This window comes from Taudactylus pleione, unplaced genomic scaffold (assembly GCF_031769625.1).
Source record: "Taudactylus pleione unplaced genomic scaffold, aTauple2 ptg000305l, whole genome shotgun sequence".
Classification (NCBI taxonomy): domain Eukaryota; kingdom Metazoa; phylum Chordata; class Amphibia; order Anura; family Myobatrachidae; genus Taudactylus; species Taudactylus pleione.
Genome location: NW_028284706.1, coordinates 6,036,042 through 6,061,135, shown reverse-complemented (window position 1 = coordinate 6,061,135; position 25,094 = coordinate 6,036,042).

The following is a 25,094-nucleotide window of genomic DNA, read 5'->3' as shown; positions in this document are numbered from 1 at the left end:
AAAACATTACAATATATTGTATTCCAGTATGTAATATAGCCATCTTAGTCAATGGGGGGAAGGGAAGGGGAGTATCACATGTAATGCCATTGTCTAACCCACATGATGACAGCCATATTTAACAAAACTGCAGAAACCATCTTGGTATGTGGGTGTCATCCTTATCCCATTCACAGCTATTATTAATTCAGCTTGATGTAACACTGATACCAGCCAATGATTACATCCATGATACTATACAAACTTATTCAGATACTATAACATTGTATACTACATATGAGATGATTCCTCTGTCCTCTATTATGTTCAACTATGCCATTACCATCAAATATCTCTAGCAAGCACCATATAATAGCTAATATACAAGTACACAACACATACCAAGCCTAACTTTCCCAGGCAGTGCTATTGTTCAAGCACATGGGAAGGGGGAGGGGAAGCACATGGTACCAGGTTCCATCATTCCAGATATAATTCCTTTCCTGAACATTACAGACTAGATCACACTATATATATTTTTCCTGCATGCTAAAATCCTTAAACTACACAGTACAGTGTATGCTACATCACAGACTTAACCCTATAGCTTACTACTGTTACAAATCACTACATGATTAAATGTTAACACAGACTTACACCTATTTAACCAAAGTTTAAGTAACCATAACCCTTAAAACACATGATTTCAACATCTTCCCTGTAAGCCATGTGTGGTTCCAGAAACAGATACTTATCCACCAGGTAGGTAAGAGGCCAGCTTCTCCATTGAGGAGTGTTGAAATTTAATCCTCCTCATCTGGTTGCCATAGTCTGAATATGTCCTTCAGTTAGTATCATTGAGCTCTGGCCTCTGTTTGTGAACCCAACCCCTCCTTGTTCCCACCAGATAGGTCTGTTCAAAAGGTAATGTTCTTTTGGTGGGTTAGTTCTGTGAACATCTTATTGTGTTACAACAGGAACCAGGCTTTTATGTTGAGGCTGGCTATGTCTATTCATATGCTAATGTGGACCCTGATAAACAGGTTTATGGGCCCTATCTAGAATAAGTGGTTACAGTTATATATATTGGTTTTAGTTGTATATGGAATTAATATTATTTAGCTGTAATAAGAATGTAATATTCATTTATATTTTGTGATTTTAATACATACACTTACATTTCCTTTTGTGTGAGTTCGATTACATCTGACATCTGAACTGACATAAGCTTTTGTATCATCACTATTTTAGTGTATGTGTTATGTGTATGTTTGTTGATTGTACACATGGTGAAAAGAGAGAGAATATTCAGTTAGGAGAGAATCATAACAATGTAATTTTCACAGTTCAAAAAAAAAAAAGTAATGAAAGGGTCGAGAACTAATGGTTCTCCCCTGCTTCGCATATCTGGATGGAAAAAAAACTTTTTTGAATATATTTGGATTTATGCAAGGATAAAAAATCTTGAATATGTGAGACAAACCCTTTCCTAATTATTATTAACATTTGGAATCAAAGCCTATAGTTGTTCCTATGATGTCATCTTTGCCAAATGGGGTGAGGGTGCTTATGGAATATAGTCATCTTGGACATCTGTTGGATAATCTATATCCCGTTCCTTCCGATCTGTGTTCTGTCCGATCATCTTAGGGTTCATGCAGTCATCTCTCAGGAATATTTTCTGTCTGCAGCTGGGCCTCAGCATCTAAATAAGAAATTGAGATATCAGTACTTTTGAATGTCTCCATCTTTCCTACCAAATCTGACATCTTGTCTTTCATCAAATCAGCCTGCAGTCTTCAGATATCCTGTTGTTGACTTGATTTCCCTATACGGACGAAAAACAGATTCTCTGAGCATTAGTGGTCCCTCCCCACCCACTGATAATTTAGAATTCTGGGTCTGATTCAGAGCCACTCACTCTGACAGAGCACTCGCTCTGAATCAGGGCCATTTTTTTTTTTTTTTGGAGCGGCCTCTTGTCCGCTCGCATAGCTGTGGGTGACCACCAACAGCTATAGCGAGCGGCCATGATGATGGTCGCGATGGTCAAGACCATTGGGCTTGCGACGAGTCCCTTGTAGTAGGGTCTTGTTCATCGCAAGCCCCACAGAGCTTTCAGCTCTAACAGAGCCGGAAGCTCTCCACTGATATCACTTGAGATGTCAGTGGGGCCGCCCCCAAATGGCAGGCATTCTCATGTGAATGCCTCCATTTGGGCAGCCACCCCCCGGCCTGCCCACCAAAGGGGGCGAGCTGTCACTCAACTTCGACAGCTCGCCCCCTTTGGTGCGAGACCCAGAGAGACGGAGTGCCCGTCGCTAGCCGGGTCTCACGCATGTGCACGATGGAGCCGGCTCCGTCATGCACATGCGCTGTGGGCCACCATTGACCTAGTTGCAAGCACTCAGCGCTTGCGACCGGGTCTGAATCAGGCCCTCTGTCTGCTCCAAATTGGAGTTTCCAAAAATCACATATCATTAACATTAATGATTGTTACAGACTAAACTTTACATTGTTTTCTCCAGGTGGCATTCAAGATCTTACAATGCCTTTGTTTTTTCATTTTTGATAAAATTCTCCAAAAAAATATCTCTAATCTGGGAAATTCTAAATTTCTAACCTTGAAATACCCATATAACACCCCCCTTTTCTCCTGACAATAATCTGTGCATTAGATGCTAAGGAAAATCATAGAAGTCTTGGGCTCTTTGATCTACTTTGACCTGCATACCAATGATCAGAGAAAATAGAAATGTTAGAATACATAATACAGGCATTTCAATATGTAACTAATTCCTATCTATTCCAAACATGTAAACTGTTAATAGATATGCCCAATTACTTAGTAATAACAAAAAATCATCCTGTGGAACCTTTTAATTATAAGACCATTTTAAAGCAACCTTAAATGTAATTTTTCATTTAAAAGCCTTAGTAATTCCAGGCATTACCACCTCTGCTGGGAAATGAATGTGTATTTCCCTTACTACTACTACTCCTCCTAGGACCTGTGAGTGTACCTACTGGTCACAAGAGGTAAAACATCAAAATTACAACAGGTGTTTTTGAGAAAAACATACATTCCGCTGAGTTATTGTCACTGCAACTATTTAAAACAATGTGATCATATCCATAGTTTTATGATCTATGGCAATCCCCCTGTTCTGGTAAATGATACCTCCACCAAAGGGTTATCCTTTAATACTTACATCACAATTTAACTAGGTTTTATAGGGATTTATAAACACAAAAATATTACGTTTGTGCCTGCTTTTAACAATCACTTGTGATCTCTAAAAACTATTCCGTATGAACTGTTACAACTTATAACAGTTCCGATGTCATTTACCACATACGTCACTTCATGGGATATACACAGTATTTTCTGCTATTAATATTTCCAAGATCCTACAAAAAAGACCTTTTCCACCCATCTCCCAATTCCTATGAATCTGGTCAGTGGTTGCAATACCTACTTATTACCACTAGGGGAATTTTAGATTCCTTTTCTCCGATATACATATTTATACCATTATAATTTACCTGTATACACCTGGGATTTTAAGACTGTATATTATACCATATACAGTCTTAAGAACATTTGCATTTACCATAAACATTGTTATAAGCATAAAGGTTAAACCCATTATCATCTGTTATCAGTATTATAAGGATGTCTACTTACTGCAGTAATGACAAATCTAGATTTCCTTATATTTGCATTTTATATGACATCCCTACTTCTAAGGAATATCTCATGTCCAACGTTCTGAGTATTACGCATATCACATTGTTTCTTAATATCTATAATGTTATGTATATCAGTGTCAAAAAATCCTATTTCCTGCAGTCATATATACTTACCACATGACCTCCTATATAGTATATATAGAATGATTATTACAGTACTCATTGCAAACCTGCCATATAATCCAATCACACCCTGCTTAGCAATACATCACCCGATTCTAAGCTTCACGCCAGTGCTACCTATATACTGTATCTGTTGCAGAATTGAATAAAAGGGTTAAACACATATACCTCTCTTTGAAAGTTCCTTAATCTATTTACGGAAATCCATATCTATCTGAGTTATGACTAGTGTACAGGGTCAGACTGGGCCATAGGGGTATAGGCAACCTCCGGTGGGCCCCATTGTTCCAGTCCGACACTGCTGGTGTATTACTTTTTCCTGTCTGTATTGGTGGAAATGAAGTCCTCAATCCTTAAAAGATTGGAGAATTTATATAACAGATCTGAGATTACCCAGCGAGAGTAGCCAACTCATGCCCTCTTGAACTCTAAGTGCGCACTGTCTGCTCAAAATTCTTATTGCGCTGCCAATGCTGTACCCACTTAGACTACTTTCATAGACATGCCTCTGTAGGAAGTAAGGGTTAGAATAAAACAACAGAATGCCTTACATAAAACAATAATAATAACGGCTAATTACCGCAATTTCCATCACGTCGAAACTATGAAACCCATGAAATTTCATATATTCTTAAGGAACTTATATCTCTTTGAACCTTGATAACCTTTCCATACAGTTTTCTTACATTATCTGTCCTATCACCACAGACCCCGGACACCGGGTAACCATCATTATACTACACTATGTATTACAAGTGTGCACCGTCCACTTTTTGTGTTTTGTGTTTTGGATCTAGATCTTTCTTCATGTTTTGGATCTGGATTGATTTTGCCAAAACCACCCTTCCATGTGTTGGGTTCTGGGTTTTGTGTTTTGGATCTCTATTTTTTTGGAAAAAGCATAAAAACTGCTAAAATCACAGAATGTGTGGGTTTTTCAGTTCCTATGCAATTAATACTCTCAATAACATTCATTTCCACTCATTTCCAGTCTATTCTGAACACCTCACACCTCACAATAGTGATTTTATGTCCAAAAGGTTGCACCGAGGTAGCTGGATGACTATGCTAAGCGACGCGAGTGGGCGGCACAAACACGTGGCCCATCTCGGAGTGACACTGCAGTGGCAGACAGGATGGCAGTTTGAAAAACGAGGCCCCAAACAGTATATAATGCAAAGAAAAAAAAGAGGTGCAATTATGGAATTGTTCTTGGGCCCTCTGACCCACCCATATGTTGTATAAACAGGACATGCACACTTTAATAAACCAATCATTTCAGCGCCAGGGTCTGCCACACGATTGTGGCTGAAATTATTGATTCATTTGGTGGCCCCACAAAACAAGCTGGCAATTAATCTGTCCCTGCACAAACTGGTTCTACAGATGCAAGATGTTGTCCTCATCTTCCTGATCCACCAATTCCTCACCCTCTACAGTGTTGTGTACATCCTCATCCTCACAGAGCGTTAATTCATCCCCGCTGGAATCCATCACCACAGGTCCCTCTGTACTTTCAGGAGGCTGGTCTCCCTGGAATAATTGATAATTCATTTTGATGAACATCATCTTCTTTACATTTTGTGGAAGCAACCTCCTACGCCTTTCGCTGACAAGGTTCCTGTCTGCACTAAACACTCTTTCGGAGTACACACTGGAGGGGGGCAACTTAGGTAAAATAGAGCCAGTTTGTACAGGGGCCTCCAAATTGCCTCTTTTTCCTGCCAGTATAGGTATGGACTTTCTGACATGCCTACTTGGATGCTGTTACCGATGCAATCCTCCACCATTCTGTCAATGGTGACAGTAGACATGTCAGAAATTGTTGCCAAGTCATTTAGTCTGGACCAGATGTCCAAACTTGGTCCTGTCTACTCTGCATCACCGCCAGCGGGTTGCTTAGGATACCCAAGTTGTTTCCTGGCAGCCCCAGTTGCAGGAGAAAGTGAAGAAGGAGCTGTTGATGTGTTACGTTCTGTTTCAGCTGACAGTGTTTTCAAGAGCAGGTCTTTGCACCTCTGCAGGCTTGTGTCAGCCGGAAAGAGAGACACCATGTAGGCTTTAAACCTAGGATTGAGCATAGTGACCAAAATGTAGTGGTCTGATTACAGATTGACCACCCTCGAATCCTGGCAAAGCGAATGAAGGGCTTCATCCACATCTTGTCCTTCACTTTCTCCAGCTGCTTCTGCAAAAGCCTGATGAGGGGAATGACCTAACTCAAGCTGGCAGTGTCTGAACTGACTTCACGTGTGGCAAGTTTGAAGGGCTGGAGAACCTTGCACAACACGGAAATCTTTCTCCACAGCGCTTGAGTCAGGTGCATACCCCCTCCATTGCCTATGTCATAGGAGGATGTATAGGCTTGAATTGCTATTTACTGCTCCTCCATCCTCTGAAGCATATATAGGGTTGAGTTCCACTGCGTAACAACCTCTTGCTTCAAGTGATGGCGGGTATGAATACACTTAAATTGCTAGTGAGGAATAATCGCTGTCCAGACAAATATTGTGGTTCCAATGCACAAAAGTTCTTATTGCAATAAAAGAAAGTTACACGCTTTCATCTAGCACAATTAGGGCAAAGACAATTAAATACAGAGTATACATACAGCCCAATACATATGCATGTGCACCAGTCCCAGTATACAGTCATCAGTCCAGAAGCCTGTGGTCATCCAAGAAAAATGGCTATTGACTGGGACCGGGACACAGGCTACATACCTTAACAGATCATGATAACAACAATGTAGACAGACAAACATAATTCCATTCGTTCTTGCTCTTGGTCTTTGTAGTACGCTGTAGTTCATAGGACAGTTCACTAGGTTATGTCCCAATTCTCCACAGTCTCTTGAGTTTATATTGTATTTCTATATTTGGTTTAAGACACTACATACAGAGTATACATTCTAACTAATAATTTCCTTTGAACCATAACCATCGAATGCAATATGCAACTCCCTCGGTGGTAGATTCGGATATCTGGAAATAAACAATGTGTCAGTATAGTACCAAACATGCCATGTCTACCATGTTGTATACCTTAAATATCATATACATACATTTCACAACATAATTATATGCTATTAAAACCTCTAATATTACATTTAATGTAAAGGAACCTTTTATGAGTGAGTGTATATTTATGATTATATGTAATTATGTGTTGTGCGTCTACACACAGCATAAAAGGTGCGCTGTTTGCAGGGGTCATGTACAGAGCAAACATGCGCTGTGTGTGTTTATATTTACAATAGCAACTGTGTATATGTGTGCACGCATTGTGGATACACATGCGATCGTTTAAGTGTATATATATATATATATATATATATATATATATGTGCAAATGTGCATCAGTGTCATGGATTTATATATATATATATATATAGCTTTATTCAGTAACTGGTATTATTGATATTACTTCTGTCTGAACTAAGGGCCTGTTTCAGACCCACTCTCAAGCGCTGAGCACTCGCAAGTGGGTTGATGTTGGGCCAGTGTGCATGCGCATGATGGACCCGGCTCCATCATGCGCATGTGCGAGACCTGGATAGCGATGGGCAAGCCGTCGCTATGGGTCTCGCTACAAAGGGGGCGTGCTATCGATGGTGAGTGACAGCCCGTCCCCTTTGATGGGCGTGCTGGGGGCATGGCTGGCCAGACGGAGGCGTTTCCATGGGAATGCCTACCGTCTGAGGCCAACCCCACTGACATCACAAGTGATGTCAGTGGGAGTACTTTTGGCTCTGATAGAGCCAAAAGCACTCCAGGGCTTGCGGCAGACGAGACCCTAGCACAAGGGGCTCATCGCAAGCCCGATGGTCATGATGGTAGTCACCCACAGCTATTTGAGTGGCCAGGAGACCGCTCTAAAAAAGAGAAGGAGGGCAGTGATTCAGAGCAAGCGTTCTGAAAGAGCGTCCAGCTCTGAATCAGGCCCTAAGTTCAAAAATGACAGACAATGGAGTTGTTCTGATCAGAGATGGCCAGAAGATACTTGATGGTATCACAATGTGATCAAAGGGCTCTCCCCAGCCTATTTGGAAGGTAAATGCTAGTTCTTTTAGGCATACAATGATAGTCAGACTTAAAGACAATGGTTCATTCAAAACAATCGTCTGCAACTCACAATGTGTGTGTTTTTTTCAATTACTAGTCACAGACATGTCCACAGGACTTGTCTCCCAGCACTGGTCAAACCTTGCATTTTGAAATATATATATATATATATATATATAAAGTCTTTTAAATACATATGTGTATTCATGCGCATTTATTATGTAAAAGACTTTAGCAGTGTGCAGTAACACGGCGCCGTACACAATGATATTATACTGACTATGCCAGATGGCATTGTGCAGACAATGCAAACATGGCATCTTCAGATATTTTCAAAGATCTGATCTCAGCCAATCACCCAGCTTTGGCATGGAGCAGGTTCGAGTGTTTGCTGGTGCTCCAGTCTTCGGCACAGTCGCTGAATGGCGAAAGTGGCCAGAAATTTTTTGGGCCACCCAAAGCATCTCCTGCATGCCCCTGTCATTTTTCAGAAAATTCTGCACCCCCAAATTTATTGTGTGAGCAATACATGGGACGTGCTGGAATTTGTCCAGATGTAATGCCCACACAATATTGGTGGCATTGTCAGATATCACAAATCCCCAGGAGAGTCTAAGTGGGGTAAGCCATTGGGCGATGCTTTCCCTCAGTTTCTCTAAGAGGTTGTCGGTGGTGTGCCTCTTACTGAAACCAGTGATACACACCGTAGCCTGCCTTGGAACAAGATGGCATTTCTGAGATGATGCTACTGGTGATGCTGCTGTTGTTGCTGCATAAGTCCATACATCTATCCAGTGGGCTGTAACAGTCATACAGTCCTTAGTCTGCCCTGTTCCACTTGTCCACATGTCCGTGGTTAAGTGGACATTGGGTACAACCACATTTCTAAGGACATTGAGGACACTTTTTCTGACATCTCTGTACATTCTTGGTATCACCAGCCTAGTGAAATGGAATCTAGATGGGATTTGGTCCCGGGGACACACTACCTCCATCAATTGTCTAAATCCCACTGCACTAATGGCGGATACCGGATGCATGTCTAACACCAACATAGCTCTCAAGGCCTCCGTTATACGCTTTGCTTAAGGATGACTGTTGTCATACTTCATCCTCCTCGCTAAGGACTGTTGGAATGTCAATTGCTTAGTAAAAAAGTAGTGGTGTTCCTACTTCCTCTCTGGGATGATGAACGACTCCCAGCAGCAACAGCAGCAGCGACAGCAGTTGGCGTAGCAATGCAGGCTCCTCCCGAGGAATCCCAGACAGGAGAGTCAGTCATGCCAGTAACATGGCCTGCAGGACTACTTCCGATCCTGACTGAGGAGGAAATTGACGAGGAGGGAGTTGATGGTGTGATTTGCAGGCACTTGGATACAACAGGAAAAAGGGGTTTAGGTGTCCCTGGACTGCTTATGGTCTTAGCCACAGTTTCTGAACTTGACAGTAACTTTTTATGAACACGCTGCAGGTGCCGTATAAGGGAGGATGTTCCTAGATGGTTAATGTCCCTACCCCTACTTATTCCACCTTTACATATGGTACATATGAGACAGTTGTCCAGATTTGGATAGAAATATTTCCAGACCAAAGAGGTGGAATGTTTGGTCTTCTGCCCAGGGCATGACCGTGATGGGCTTTTTCATAACATGGACAACAACTGTCTCCCCCGGTGCCTGATTTAAACAAACCACCTCACCTTCAGAATCCTCCTCATCAACTTCCTCCTCAGCGCCAGTTACACCAATATCCTTATCATGTTGTACTTCAACAGTGACATATTCAATTTGAATATCAGCAAGTGGACTGTGGGTGCTCCTTCCAGCACTTGCATAGGGCGTGCATATGGTGGAAGGAGCCAACTCTTCCCATTCAGTGTTGGGAAGGGCAGGCATCGCAACCGTCACCACACTTGGACTCTCCATGAGGATTTGTGATATCTTCTTAGTATTGTAAAGCACAGTTCTTTGCTATGCTTTTACCAGCTTACCTCATTTGATTTTTGTAGCGGGAGGAGAGCTTCCATCGTCATGTGAAGCTGAACCACTAGTCATGAACATAGGGGAGGACCTTAGCCGTTCCTTGCCACTCCATGTCATAAATGGCATTTTGGCAAGTTTATGTTTTTCCTCAGATGATTTAAATTTATTTTTTAAGGTCATTTTCCTGAACTTTGCCATTTGGGATTTTATATGCCCTCTACTATGACATTGGGCATCGGCCTTGGCAGACAACATTGATGGTATTTCATCGTTTATGTCATGACTAGTGGCAGCAGCTTCAGCACTAGGAGGAAGTGGTTCTTGATCTTACCCTATTTTATTTTTATCAGACAAATTTTTGTCCTCCATTTATGTGATATTGATGCACGTACACAGATAATTATTCTTTTTTTTTTTCCCGGTAGTTTGGGGGGTTATACCACCCTCCAGATGAGCCAGCCGTCCCTTGATTTATGACACAGGCGCACGCTTGATGCTGCTACTTTGGTGATGCAAGTGCGGCTAATGCACACACAAGTCACAAACACAGGAAAAAATATTTTTTATTATTTGGAGCACTTTGGGGTTACACCACCCTTCAACAGATGAGCCAGCGGGTCCTTGATTTATGACACATATGCATGCTTGGCGCTGCTACTTTATTGATGCACGTGCAGCTAATGCGCACACAAGTCACAAACAGAAAAAAATATATATATATTTTTGGAACAATTTGGGGTTCTACCACCCTTCAACAGACGAGCCTGCCGGCCCTTGACTTATGACACAGGCGCATGCTTGGCACTGCTACTTTGTTGATGCACGTGTGGCTACAGTGCACACAAACAGGAAAAAAAAGAATTGTTTTTTTTTGCACTTGGGTGGAGCACCCCAGATGGACAGAGCACCCCCTTGGACAACACTACAGCACTTCTTTAGGACTACAGCCTTTATGGGACACTGCACAACACAGCGCAGCCAGCCCCTATGGACTTTGGAGTGAACACAGCCCCTATGGACAACAGCAGCACAACTCCCACCATCCCTTTTCGCTGTCCACAGCCGGAGAGAAAAATGGCGCTGACGCGGGGAGCTTTTATAGAATCCAAAACCCGCGAGATCCAACAGCGGGATGATGACATTTTTGCCTCGATTTTAGGTCTGAGTCAGACGGGAAAACCCTAGCCTGACTCGGTTCCCGCCTCGGATGGGGGGGGCTCGGGGGGTTCAAATTTCATAAATCCGAACCCACTCATCTTTACTATGTATACATGCATAGCATCCAAAGCTTCATGTAAGCTAAACATGCCAGCTTTCACAGGGCCAATAACCACCCTAATATTCCTTGACAAAATACATCAAGTTCCCTGATTATCCTAAACATAATGTATTATGCATATTACGCAAAGCTTCAAATCATACTCAGTTATAACTGCAAGATTATATGTGGTTTACATGCAATCAAATACACAGAGAATATAGGGCCTGATTCAGAGCCGGACGCTCTGACCAGAGCGCTCGCTCTGAATCAGGGCCCTCCTCCATGAAAATGGAGCATCCTCCTGGACGCTCGTATAGCTGTGGGTGACCTGCCACTAGCCCTGGAGTGATTTTGGCTCTATCAGAGCCAAAATCACTCCCACTGACATCACTAGTGATGTCAGTGGGGCCGGCTTCAGACGGTAGGTGTTCCCATGGGAACGCCTCCATCTGGCCACCACGCCCACCAAAGGGGGCATGCTGTCAATCAACATCGACAGCACGCCCCCTTTGGTGCGAGACCCGGAGCGACAGCCTGGCTGTCGCAGTCCGGGTCTCACGCATGCGCATGACGGAGCTCCCTCCATCGTGCGCATGCGCAGTGGGGTAACATCGATCCGTTTGCGAGTGTTCTTTGCTTGCGAATGGGTCTGAATGACCCCCATAGTACTAACACACCATATGTTATTACTTAATTAGAAGTGAATTTCTTAATCTAAAATAAGTCTATCAAATGCTGTATTGCAAGGATTTTTCAGAAGTACATACAGACTACACAAAGATAATTTTGTACATACAATCTACACACAGAAAACCAAGATCATGTGTACAGCACAAATACACCTCAAAACTTCTGTATTGCAGCCATGTGTGTGTTCAGTAAAGCTCTATATTACACAGATCCCTGTTTTCTGAGATTGTGTACACTCCCCCTTTTGTTCGCAATCAGACGTTGAGAACAACACAAGGTAATAAATGCAAGTTATAATTCACATTGGTGCTTAATTCCAGCTCCTGTATAAATCATGATTATTTATAACAAACATCATAAAATTTGCCAATTGTAATGAATGTGACATTCTCAGAATACACCACATTGGAAAACACCTGCAATACATTGCAGTACAATAGGTAAAATACTTTTACCATGACTAAAATGAATTTACAATTTACATTAATTTGCTTTAAAAATATCAGAAATTAATATATATATAAAAAATATTATTATTCATATTTGGGTTTGCTGCGAATAATTATAAATTATCTAGTACTTTAAAACATGCACTGTACATGTGCCAATGTGTAATGTGTGACCTTAATGTACAAGTTCGCTGCAGATATGCTGCAGGTTAAATTAAACAGAATAAATGGAGTGATATATTGTGAATGTATGCATGAGAAGTGTACATGCGTGTGTGTATGGGGATATATTTGATATACTGTATGTATATTTTAAGGGATATACATGTTTTCCTGCACTTCTGGCAGAATAATAACCTATAATTAAATTGTGGATTGCAATCTATCAGAGAAAACAATAATTTGTGTATGTGTGTGTTGTGTGCTTTGTGTTGTTATGAGTGGGGAATGGTGGGGCCAAATGGCAATGCAGTCATGATGGTATGGAGATCTATTTACAAAGTGTGAGTGTGTTTATTTTTTATGGATATGTAGTGTGTTATTGCAGATATGATATAGGTAGCACAGAAACGGTTAATACAGGGTACCTTGAATAACCAGAAGCAACCATTTCTTCAACAATAGAGCCTGCTGTTCAGTGTCACTTCAGTCCTGTAAAATACTCTTTTTGGAAAGGTCCCTGGTTCCTGTACCAGGATTTGAAGTAGAAAAAAAAGTAGTATAACATATGGTGCCAATGTCCTGGGCCCTTCTGCTGTCTAGGGTCATCTGAGAGTAGACTGGAGATGAGAGAGGGTCAGTAGATGGTACCAGCAGAAACAACAGTGAGTGTGGGAGCCACGGTGCCCATCTGCTGTGTTAGATGGTCCCTTTTGCCCAAAGCATGGAACCAGAACAGGACACGCATTTCACCAGGTCAAACTTGTTCACCTGTTTGTCTGAATACATGTTACAATGGTAAACCTAAATAGGGAGTGGTCACCCATCCCTGTGGAGAATATGTCAGTGGTCAATTTGAATGTCCATCAAACTTAATTTATCCAATACTTCCAGAGGGAATAACCATCTCATTTTGTTGCTTAAGTTTAGGTTCAAGGGAGAACCATTATCCTCACTGATAGTCATATATAAATTCCCCGCTAATCCACACATAGATAGATCTGTGCTTTCCATCTTAGCAATCCTTTGTTGTGGCAAACACTTTGTTTGTATTATCGATACTGGTTTGTATTTAGGTTATTGTGTACAAAAATAAATAAATAAAATAAATAGAAGTTGCAGGTGTTCCAGTATCATCTCTTTATTATTCATATATATATATATATATATATATATATATATATATATATATATATTGTGGTAGGAGCACTGGAGAAGTTAGGGATGGCGTGTATATGTGTCCCAGATTCCTGTAATATGTATTTTAACCCCCAGGAAAAGTTTGTTTTACAAACAGATCTGAGTGTCGGCTTTTGGTAAAAACTGGAGAATGGATCCTGGGGTTGTGGACGTGAGAGAGAGAGTGGAGGGCTCCATCCACAGGGCCATTTCAGGTGTTAGCCTGCTCTCAGGCTGAAAGGCCTAATTAGGGATCACACCTGGAAGTGGCTCAATATAGCTGTGTAAGAGTTTTGATGCAGTGTCTCACACACCCTGGGGAGAACAGACACAGAGGTTTGTTCAGAGACACTGTGACCTTTTAACAGTGCTATGTTTGTGGTGAGGTAGTAGGCCTTGCCACTTGTAGAGAGGATATTACCTGTCTAGTCAGTGTCCAGCCGGGCTAGGAGTTATTTTATTTTTGGTTAATTTGACTATTGGTGTTGCACAATAAAAACTGGTGCCAACCAGCTTGCACAAAAACCCACAAATGGAATGCTGTTCCTGGCTGCTCTGTGTAAGGAGGTGTCCACCTACCCCAGCAGAGGGACCCCTACCCCGATCATATCACAATTGGTGGAGAATGCAGGCAATGCACACTGGAGATTGCAGCAAGAGGAAAAGTTGTATATTTAAATTTAAAGTGACAGACACCAATTTGTTGTTTGGATGTCAACCTGTGTTTTGTGGAAACCATGAAGGAGACATTGGTAGATACTTAGAGAAGCAAGATTCCACTTCCAACCTACACCTAAAGACAACATGGAGGACATTGTTAAGGCCTTGTTCCAAGCTAACAAAACTAAGCAGGAAACTAACAAAGCCTTGCAAGAAACTAACAGAACTCAGCAAATCGCCATAGAGGAAACCCGCCGGGCCATAAAGACGTGGTGCAACAGCTAGTAGTCCGGTCTTTAAATGCTTCCACTGGTCTTCAAAACAACATTCACTCCATACAGGCCAGTCATTTTCTGCAAAAGATGACCGAGAGTGATGATGTGGAAGCGTAATCTTTTGGCCTTTGAGAGAACTGCAGAAAGGGAGAGCTGGCCCAAGGAAGAGTGGGCAAGTCTGGTGGCACCCTTTCTGTCTGGAGAACCACAAAAGGCCTACTATGATTTGTGCCTGGCTGATTCCAAGGACTATGCAAAGCTAATATAGGAGATCCTTACTCACTTGGGAGTCACCTCATTTGTTTGGGCCCAACGAGCCCACCACTGGGAGTTCCAAATGGAAAAGCCTCCACGCTCACAGATGCATGACCTCGTCCATCTAACCACAAAATGGCTTCAGCCCGAGACACTGACAGGACCGCAGATCGTGGAAAGAGTCGTGATGGACCGGTATCTGCAATTGCTACCTGCATATCTGCGCAAGTGGGTGAGCCATGCAGAGCCTAAGTCCACAGATCAATTAGTCGAACTGGTGGAGAGGTATGTGGCAGTTGAGGGACTTATGATTGTGTCCCACTGGGGCCCGATTCCACAATGGTGATCTTCCGTGACTACTGGTAAGACTGTTCCAGGGGAGAAGGGTGCTGGGTGGTGGAATGAACTTAAGATTGTGGGTTTGGAACCTGGGGATAGGCCAGCTAGGCCAGGAAGGTTCTTACCCCATAAGAAACTTGACAATAATACGATACAATGTTTTCAATGTAGTGAATTGGGCCATATTGCTACTAATTGTCCACTCACCTCTGAACCTATGCAATGTGATACTGCTTATGTCCATTGCAGAATGTCTTTCTTTGCACAGCCTGCCAGTACTGCTGACCGACAGGCAAATATGTCAGGTTACTGTAGAAGGCAAACATGTAGCGGCTGTTAGATTCTGGCAGCCTGGTTACACTTACAGTCAGGTGCATAAATATTGGGACATTGACAGAATTTTCATATTTTGGCCTCTATTCACCACCACAAATGCTTTGAAATGAAACAAACAAGATGTGCTTTAACTGCAGACTTTCAGATTTAATTTGAGGGTAATTACATCCAAATCAGGTGAATGGTGTAGGAATTACAACGGCTTCTATATGTGCATCCCACTTTTTAAGGGGCCAAAAGTATGGGACTATCAACTCAAAAGCTATTTCATGGACAGGTGTGGGCTATTCCCTCATTATTTCATTATCAATTAAGCAGGTAAAAGGTCTGGAGTTGATTCTAGGTGTGACATTTGCATTTGGAATCATTTGCTGTCAACTCTCAATATGAGATCCAAAGAGCTGTCACTATCAGTGAAGCAAGCCATCATTAGGCTGAAAAATCAAAACAAACCCATCAGAGAGATAGCAAAAACATTAGGTGTGGCCAAATCAACTGTTTGAAACATTCTTAAAAAGAAAGAACGCACCGGAGAGCTCAGCAACACCAAAAGACCCAGCAGACCACGGAAAACAACTGTGGTGGACAACAGAAGAATTATTTCCCCTTCACAACAGTTGGCCAAATCAAGAACACTCTCCAGGAGGTAGGTGTATATGTGTCAAAGTCAACAATCAAGAGAAGACTTCACAAGAGTGAATATAGAGGTGAGCCTCAAAAACTGGAAGACCAGATTAGAGTTTGCCAAACAACATCTAAAAAAGCCATTACAGTTCTGGAACAACATCCTATAGACAGATGAGACAAAGATCAACTTGTACCAGAGTGATGGGAAGAGAAGAGTATGGAGAAGGAAAGGAACTGCTCATGATCCAAAACATACCAACTCATCAGTGAAGCATGGTGGTGGTAGTGTCATGGTGACGGCATGTATGGCTGCCAATGGAACTGGTTCCCTTGTATTTATTGATGATGTGACTGCTGACAAAAGCAGCAGAATGAATTCTGAAGTGTTTTGGGCAATATTATATGCTCATATTCAGTCAAATGCTTCAGAACTCATTGGACGGCGCTTCACAGTGCAGATGTGCAATGACCCAAAGCATACTGCAAAAGCAACCAAAGAGGTTTTTAAGGCTAAAAAGTGGAATGTTATGCAATGGCCAAGTCAATCCCCTGACCGGAATCCGATTAAGCATGCATTTCACTTGATGAAGACAAAACTGAAGTGAAAATGCCCCAAGAACAAGCAGGAACTGAAGACATTTGCAGTAGAGGCGTGGCATATCATCACCAGGGATAAAACCCAGCGTCTGATGATGTCTATGCATTCCAGACTTCAGGCTGTAATTGCCTGCAAAGGATTTGCAACAAAGTACTAAAAATTGAAAGTTTGATTTAGGATTGTTTAGTTTGTCTCATTACTTTTGGCCCCTTAAAAAGTGGGAGGCACATATAGAAACCATTGTAATTTCTACACCGTTGACCTGATTTGGATGTAATTACTCTCAAATTAAATCTGAAAGTCTGCAGTTAAAGCACATCTTGTTTGTTTCATTTCAAAGCCATTGTGGTGGTGAATAGAGGCCAAAACATGAAAATTCTGTCAATGTCCCAATATTTATGCACCTGACTGTATGAAAGCTGAACTGGTGAACCCCTTAAAGTGCAAGGGAGGAGCTGTTGGTGTGACCTGCATACACGGGGATACTCGGTATAATGTTACTGTGGAAGTGAACATAGAAACACAGTGTTGTTCTGCTATAGTCTCTGTGGGTTTGGTGCATGGCTTGAGGTATGATATAATGTTGGGGAAAGACTTTGCTCAATTCTGGAAGTTGTGGGAAAGCCGATTTGTTACCAAAGTAAATTATCCCAGCCCATTTGAGAAGGTTGCTGATGCACTAGCAAGTTTCTTCCGAGCTTGAGAAGTTCCCTTTTCCTAGCATAATTGGTGAACCAGAGAATACTGAGGTGGGAAGTGTTGTTAAGCCAGTTGATCATCTGTCTGATCTTGAGGTCAGAAAAGAGATCTTTGCAGTAGAGCAGTTAAATGACCCTACTCTGGTAAAAGCCAGGGAAAATGTAAAAGTGATTGGTGGTAAATCCAGAGACCCTGATAGTCTGTTGTCATGTCCTCACATGGCAGTACACCAGGATTTTTTGTATGGGAGACATCCAAGGGGATTACCTGACATTGCCAAGGAGACTAGGGAGGGGCAGTCAAGTCTCTATAAAACGGTCACTGAGCCTAGGAAAAGAAAGCCAGAATAGTTATACCATGTAAATTTTAATAAACCTTGGAAGGATAGAGCAGCTCTTTCAGCCATCCCGGCCCCTCCAGTAAACTTAGGGCCTTTGGTTCCTGAAGTGACAATAGCTAAACCCTGTCGACCATTCAAAAGCAGGAAGTTAAGGAATTTCTTATCAGAAATAGGGTTATGTTCTTAGATGTACCCGGCAAAACCACAGTCATTAAACATGACACTGACCCAGGGGTTAAGATTAACCTAAAACCATATAGGTTACCAGAAGCCCAAAGAGAATCAGTGTCCAAAGAAATTTAAAAAATGTTGGAACTGGGTGTAATTGAAAAATCACATATTGAGTGTTCAAGTCCCATTGTGCTTATTCCAAAGCCTGACGGGAGTGAATGTTTCGGCAACAATTTCCGAAAATTGAAGTGTGTCAAAGTTCAATGCCTACCCAATGCCAAGGGTGGATGAACTAATTGAAAGGCTAGGAACAGCCAGGTATTTAACCACTCTAGACTTAACCAAAGAGTATTGGCAAGTGCCATTAACTGAGAGCTTTTTTGACACCAGAAGGGTTGTTCCAATACAAGATGTTGCCCTTTGGGTTACATGGGGCATCTCAACTACCTTCCAAAGGATGATGGACATAATTCTAAGACCCCATAGTTGGTATGCTGCTGCTTGTCTGGGTGATGTCGTCATTCATGGTCCTGATTGGCAGTCTCATTTGCCCAGAGTACAAGCAGTATTGGACTACATCTATAGGGCAGGATTGACAGCAAACTCAAACTGATATTGCCTTGGGATGGAAGAAGTAAAGTATCTTGGTTACACCATTGGCAGAGGTTTAATAAAGCCACAGCTTAATAACAAGGTGGTTCTTGGCATTACAAAATTTCAAGTTCACAGTAAAACACAGGCCAGGAAGCCAGCTGGCCAATATATATGCTGTGTCATGTGTCCATTGTTTGGGGGCTGCAGTTGTTCCACCCACAGGTCGAAACAAAGGGGGGGATATGTGATAGGAGCACTGGAGAAGTTAGTGATGGCATGTATATGTGTCCCAGATTCCTGTAATATGTATTTTAACCCCCAGGAAAAGTCTGTTTTACAAACAGATCTGAGTATCGGCTTTTGATAAAAGCCGGAGAATGGATCCTGGGGGTGTGGTTGTGAGAGAGAAGGGAGGGCTCCATCCATAGGGCCATTTCAGGTGTTAGCCTGCTCTCAGGTTGAAAGGCCTAATTAGGGATTACAGCTGGAAGTGGCTCATTATAGCTATGTAAGAGTTTAGATGCAGTGTCTCACACACCCTGGGGAGAACAGACACAGAGGTTTGTTCAGAGACACTGTGACCTTTTGAAAGTGTTGTGTTTGTGGTGAGGTAGTAGGCCTTGCCACTTGTAGAGAGGAAATTACCTGTCTAGTCAGTGTCCAGCCGGGCTAGGAGTTACCACAGCTGTAGGCAGTGCTGCTGGTTTTATGGATGTAACAGCACATGCACAGCACAGATTCCAGCTGTGGTAAGTTAGTGTACAGAGGGAAAAGTATCTATTTCCCTAAAAGCTGTCATTGCAAAAGTGACAGCTTTTCGATATAGATAGTTATGGAGAGGAGGAATGATGAATTCCTCCAGTAATTAGGTAGAACTTCATACAAGTTCTAAACCTAATTACCTCAATCGAATTTTAAGTTATGATGAATAGGTCCCATAGTGTCATATTGTTATACTGAATTTGTAAATCAAGTGAATTTGATATTCTGCTGAATTGTGGCCCTGGAGCCCCTGTCAGGCTCAGACTCGGTCATAGGGGATTTGGGGAAATCCCTGGTGGGCCCCTTGACTTGTAATCCCGCCCAATTCTGCAGGTGGGCAGGGCCAACTCAAACCACTTCATCTACAACCCTGCCGGCTGGGGAGTAGCTGCAGCTACATTACTATAAAGGTACAAGTTGCTGCCAGCCGGTAAATGTTTCTAAATTGTCACTGTTCTGCGGGCTTAAACCCCAGAGATGTAGCTCTACCCACCCCTGCAAGTGGGTAGGGCCAAGCCCACAGAGAAATGGTGGTGACAGTGATACTTTAGAATCCTTCATTGGCTGGCAGCAGCTTGCACCATTATAGTAATGTAAGTGCAGGTGCTCCTAACCAGCAGGGTTGTAGTGGATGAAGTGCTGCGTGCTTTGCCCCGCCCACCCATGGGTGTCGGTTGGAGCTAGAAGTTTGGGGTGGGTGAGAAGCCTGGAGAGAACACAGTGGTGGTGAGATGACAGTGACACTTGTCTTTAGACACATTCATAAGTCTGGCAAGGTGGGAAAATTAGGAACCAAAACTTGTTTTCCACTTTCCAAGGCTTCTGCTGCAGTTGTGGAGGTCCTGTATATTCAAATAATAAATCTCTTGTAGTAACTGCAGTGGGAGGCAGTAAGCTGTGTAATAAATCCTGCAGACTTGCCTACAACTCTCGGTTCCATAATGGAGGAGATGAAAGAGGCTCATGGCTGCAAGGTCACATAGGTCTCTGCAGTCTCTCTAAACAAGGCTCCTAGAGCAGCTGAAAATGAATTGTGCAGCATACTGTACTTCAGTTCATTTTCACATATTTATTTGGTTTATATTAACTTTAACCTGTGTTGCCTTTATAGTGTGATTTAGTATTAATTTTATGCTTTTGACATTTTGTTTGGAGTATTATTGACTGTACTGTACACTAAGGGCCTGACTCAGAGATGGATGACACTGCGATCGCAGCTGCGAAAATATGCTAATAGTTGTAAAGCTTACCTGCGCATAGGGATGCCCACTGCAGCCTTCTGATCTGCATATGACTTAGCTTACCTACATAAAATTTGCTAACATAGATGCACATAGACCAGCCATGCAGCAGGTAGGTCTGACCTGTCTCAAATACAGCAGCTCTCCTGACACGCACAGAGCTCTCATGCTGCATATGTGGTCGCAATGGCTGATTTATGCATACCCATGTAACGGCAATTAAATGGTCAGACACGCCTGCGTTTTTCTAACCACCCACTGGTTACCTCCCCCAAACACAGACTACCTGTCACCCAATTTGCAAATGGGTTCTCTGTGAATCGCAAGACCATCACTGCACGTGCACAGTGTGACTGATAGATTTTTTGCTATTGTGCATGTTTCAATCTGCGTACAGATCGCCATTGCGTACAATTCTAAATCAGGCCATTGCGTACAATTCTAAATCAGGCCCTATATAGGTGGGGGACCCCTACCCCGATCATATCACAATTGGTGGAGAATGCAGGCAATGCACACTGGAGATTGCAGCAAGAGGAAAAGTTGTATATTTAAATTTAAAGTGACAGACACCAATTTGTTGTTTGGATGTCAACCTGTGTTTTGTGGAAACCATGAAGGAGACATTGGTAGATACTTAGAGAAGCAAGATTCCACTTCCAACCTACACCTAAAGACAACATGAAGGACATTGTTAAGGCCTTGTTCCAAGCTAACAAAACTAAGCAGGAAACTAACAAAGCCTTGCAAGAAACTAACAGAACTCAGCAAATCGCCATAGAGGAAACCCGCCGGGCCATAAAGACGTGGTGCAACAGCTAGTAGTCCGGTCTTTAAATGCTTCCACTGGTCTTCAAAACAACATTCACTCCATACAGGCCAGTCATTTTCTGCAAAAGATGACCGAGAGTGATGATGTGGAAGCGTAATCTTTTGGCCTTTGAGAGAACTGCAGAAAGGGAGAGCTGGCCCAAGGAAGAGTGGGCAAGTCTGGTGGCACCCTTTCTGTCTGGAGAACCACAAAAGGCCTACTATGATTTGTGCCTGGCTGATTCCAAGGACTATGCAAAGCTAATATAGGAGATCCTTACTCACTTGGGAGTCACCTCATTTGTTTGGGCCCAACGAGTCCACCACTGGGAGTTCCAAATGGAAAAGCCTCCACGCTCACAGATGCATGACCTCGTCCATCTAACCACAAAATGGCTTCAGCCCGAGACACTGACAGGACCGCAGATCGTGGAAAGAGTCGTGATGGACCGGTATCTGCAATTGCTACCTGCATATCTGCGCAAGTGGGTGAGCCATGCAGAGCCTAAGTCCACAGATCAATTAGTCGAACTGGTGGAGAGGTATGTGGCAGTTGAGGGACTTATGATTGTGTCCCACTGGGGCCCGATTCCACAATGGTGATCTTCCGTGACTACTGGTAAGACTGTTCCAGGGGAGAAGGGTGCTGGGTGGTGGAATGAACTTAAGATTGTGGGTTTGGAACCTGGGGATAGGCCAGCCAGGCCAGGAAGGTTCTTACCCCATAAGAAACTTGACAATAATACGATACAATGTTTTCAATGTAGTGAATTGGGCCATATTGCTACTAATTGTCCACTCACCTCTGAACCTATGCAATGTGATACTGCTTATGTCCATTGCAGAATGTCTTTCTTTGCACAGCCTGCCAGTACTGCTGACCGACAGGCAAATATGTCAGGTTACTGTAGAAGGCAAACATGTAGCGGCTGTTAGATTCTGGCAGCCTGGTTACACTTACAGTCAGGTGCATAAATATTGGGACATTGACAGAATTTTCATATTTTGGCCTCTATTCACCACCACAAATGCTTTGAAATGAAACAAACAAGATGTGCTTTAACTGCAGACTTTCAGATTTAATTTGAGGGTAATTACATCCAAATCAGGTGAATGGTGTAGGAATTACAACGGCTTCTATATGTGCATCCCACTTTTTAAGGGGCCAAAAGTATGGGACTATCAACTCAAAAGCTATTTCATGGACAGGTGTGGGCTATTCCCTCATTATTTCATTATCAATTAAGCAGGTAAAAGGTCTGGAGTTGATTCTAGGTGTGACATTTGCATTTGGAATCATTTGCTGTCAACTCTCAATATGAGATCCAAAGAGCTGTCACTATCAGTGAAGCAAGCCATCATTAGGCTGAAAAATCAAAACAAACCCATCAGAGAGATAGCAAAAACATTAGGTGTGGCCAAATCAACTGTTTGAAACATTCTTAAAAAGAAAGAACGCACCGGAGAGCTCAGCAACACCAAAAGACCCAGCAGACCACGGAAAACAACTGTGGTGGACAACAGAAGAATTATTTCCCCTTCACAACAGTTGGCCAAATCAAGAACACTCTCCAGGAGGTAGGTGTATATGTGTCAAAGTCAACAATCAAGAGAAGACTTCACAAGAGTGAATATAGAGGTGAGCCTCAAAAACTGGAAGACCAGATTAGAGTTTGCCAAACAACATCTAAAAAAGCCATTACAGTTCTGGAACAACATCCTATAGACAGATGAGACAAAGATCAACTTGTACCAGAGTGATGGGAAGAGAAGAGTATGGAGAAGGAAAGGAACTGCTCATGATCCAAAACATACCAACTCATCAGTGAAGCATGGTGGTGGTAGTGTCATGGTGACGGCATGTATGGCTGCCAATGGAACTGGTTCCCTTGTATTTATTGATGATGTGACTGCTGACAAAAGCAGCAGAATGAATTCTGAAGTGTTTTGGGCAATATTATATGCTCATATTCAGTCAAATGCTTCAGAACTCATTGGACGGCGCTTCACAGTGCAGATGTGCAATGACCCAAAGCATACTGCAAAAGCAACCAAAGAGGTTTTTAAGGCTAAAAAGTGGAATGTTATGCAATGGCCAAGTCAATCCCCTGACCGGAATCCGATTAAGCATGCATTTCACTTGATGAAGACAAAACTGAAGTGAAAATGCCCCAAGAACAAGCAGGAACTGAAGACATTTGCAGTAGAGGCGTGGCATATCATCACCAGGGATAAAACCCAGCGTCTGATGATGTCTATGCATTCCAGACTTCAGGCTGTAATTGCCTGCAAAGGATTTGCAACAAAGTACTAAAAATTGAAAGTTTGATTTAGGATTGTTTAGTTTGTCTCATTACTTTTGGCCCCTTAAAAAGTGGGAGGCACATATAGAAACCATTGTAATTTCTACACCGTTGACCTGATTTGGATGTAATTACTCTCAAATTAAATCTGAAAGTCTGCAGTTAAAGCACATCTTGTTTGTTTCATTTCAAAGCCATTGTGGTGGTGAATAGAGGCCAAAACATGAAAATTCTGTCAATGTCCCAATATTTATGCACCTGACTGTATGAAAGCTGAACTGGTGAACCCCTTAAAGTGCAAGGGAGGAGCTGTTGGTGTGACCTGCATACACGGGGATACTCGGTATAATGTTACTGTGGAAGTGAACATAGAAACACAGTGTTGTTCTGCTATAGTCTCTGTGGGTTTGGTGCATGGCTTGAGGTATGATATAATGTTGGGGAAAGACTTTGCTCAATTCTGGAAGTTGTGGGAAAGCCGATTTGTTACCAAAGTAAATTATCCCAGCCCATTTGAGAAGGTTGCTGATGCACTAGCAAGTTTCTTCCGAGCTTGAGAAGTTCCCTTTTCCTAGCATAATTGGTGAACCAGAGAATACTGAGGTGGGAAGTGTTGTTAAGCCAGTTGATCATCTGTCTGATCTTGAGGTCAGAAAAGAGATCTTTGCAGTAGAGCAGTTAAATGACCCTACTCTGGTAAAAGCCAGGGAAAATGTAAAAGTGATTGGTGGTAAATCCAGAGACCCTGATAGTCTGTTGTCATGTCCTCACATGGCAGTACACCAGGATTTTTTGTATGGGAGACATCCAAGGGGATTACCTGACATTGCCAAGGAGACTAGGGAGGGGCAGTCAAGTCTCTATAAAACGGTCACTGAGCCTAGGAAAAGAAAGCCAGAATAGTTATACCATGTAAATTTTAATAAACCTTGGAAGGATAGAGCAGCTCTTTCAGCCATCCCGGCCCCTCCAGTAAACTTAGGGCCTTTGGTTCCTGAAGTGACAATAGCTAAACCCTGTCGACCATTCAAAAGCAGGAAGTTAAGGAATTTCTTATCAGAAATAGGGTTATGTTCTTAGATGTACCCGGCAAAACCACAGTCATTAAACATGACACTGACCCAGGGGTTAAGATTAACCTAAAACCATATAGGTTACCAGAAGCCCAAAGAGAATCAGTGTCCAAAGAAATTTAAAAAATGTTGGAACTGGGTGTAATTGAAAAATCACATATTGAGTGTTCAAGTCCCATTGTGCTTATTCCAAAGCCTGACGGGAGTGAATGTTTCGGCAACAATTTCCGAAAATTGAAGTGTGTCAAAGTTCAATGCCTACCCAATGCCAAGGGTGGATGAACTAATTGAAAGGCTAGGAACAGCCAGGTATTTAACCACTCTAGACTTAACCAAAGAGTATTGGCAAGTGCCATTAACTGAGAGCTTTTT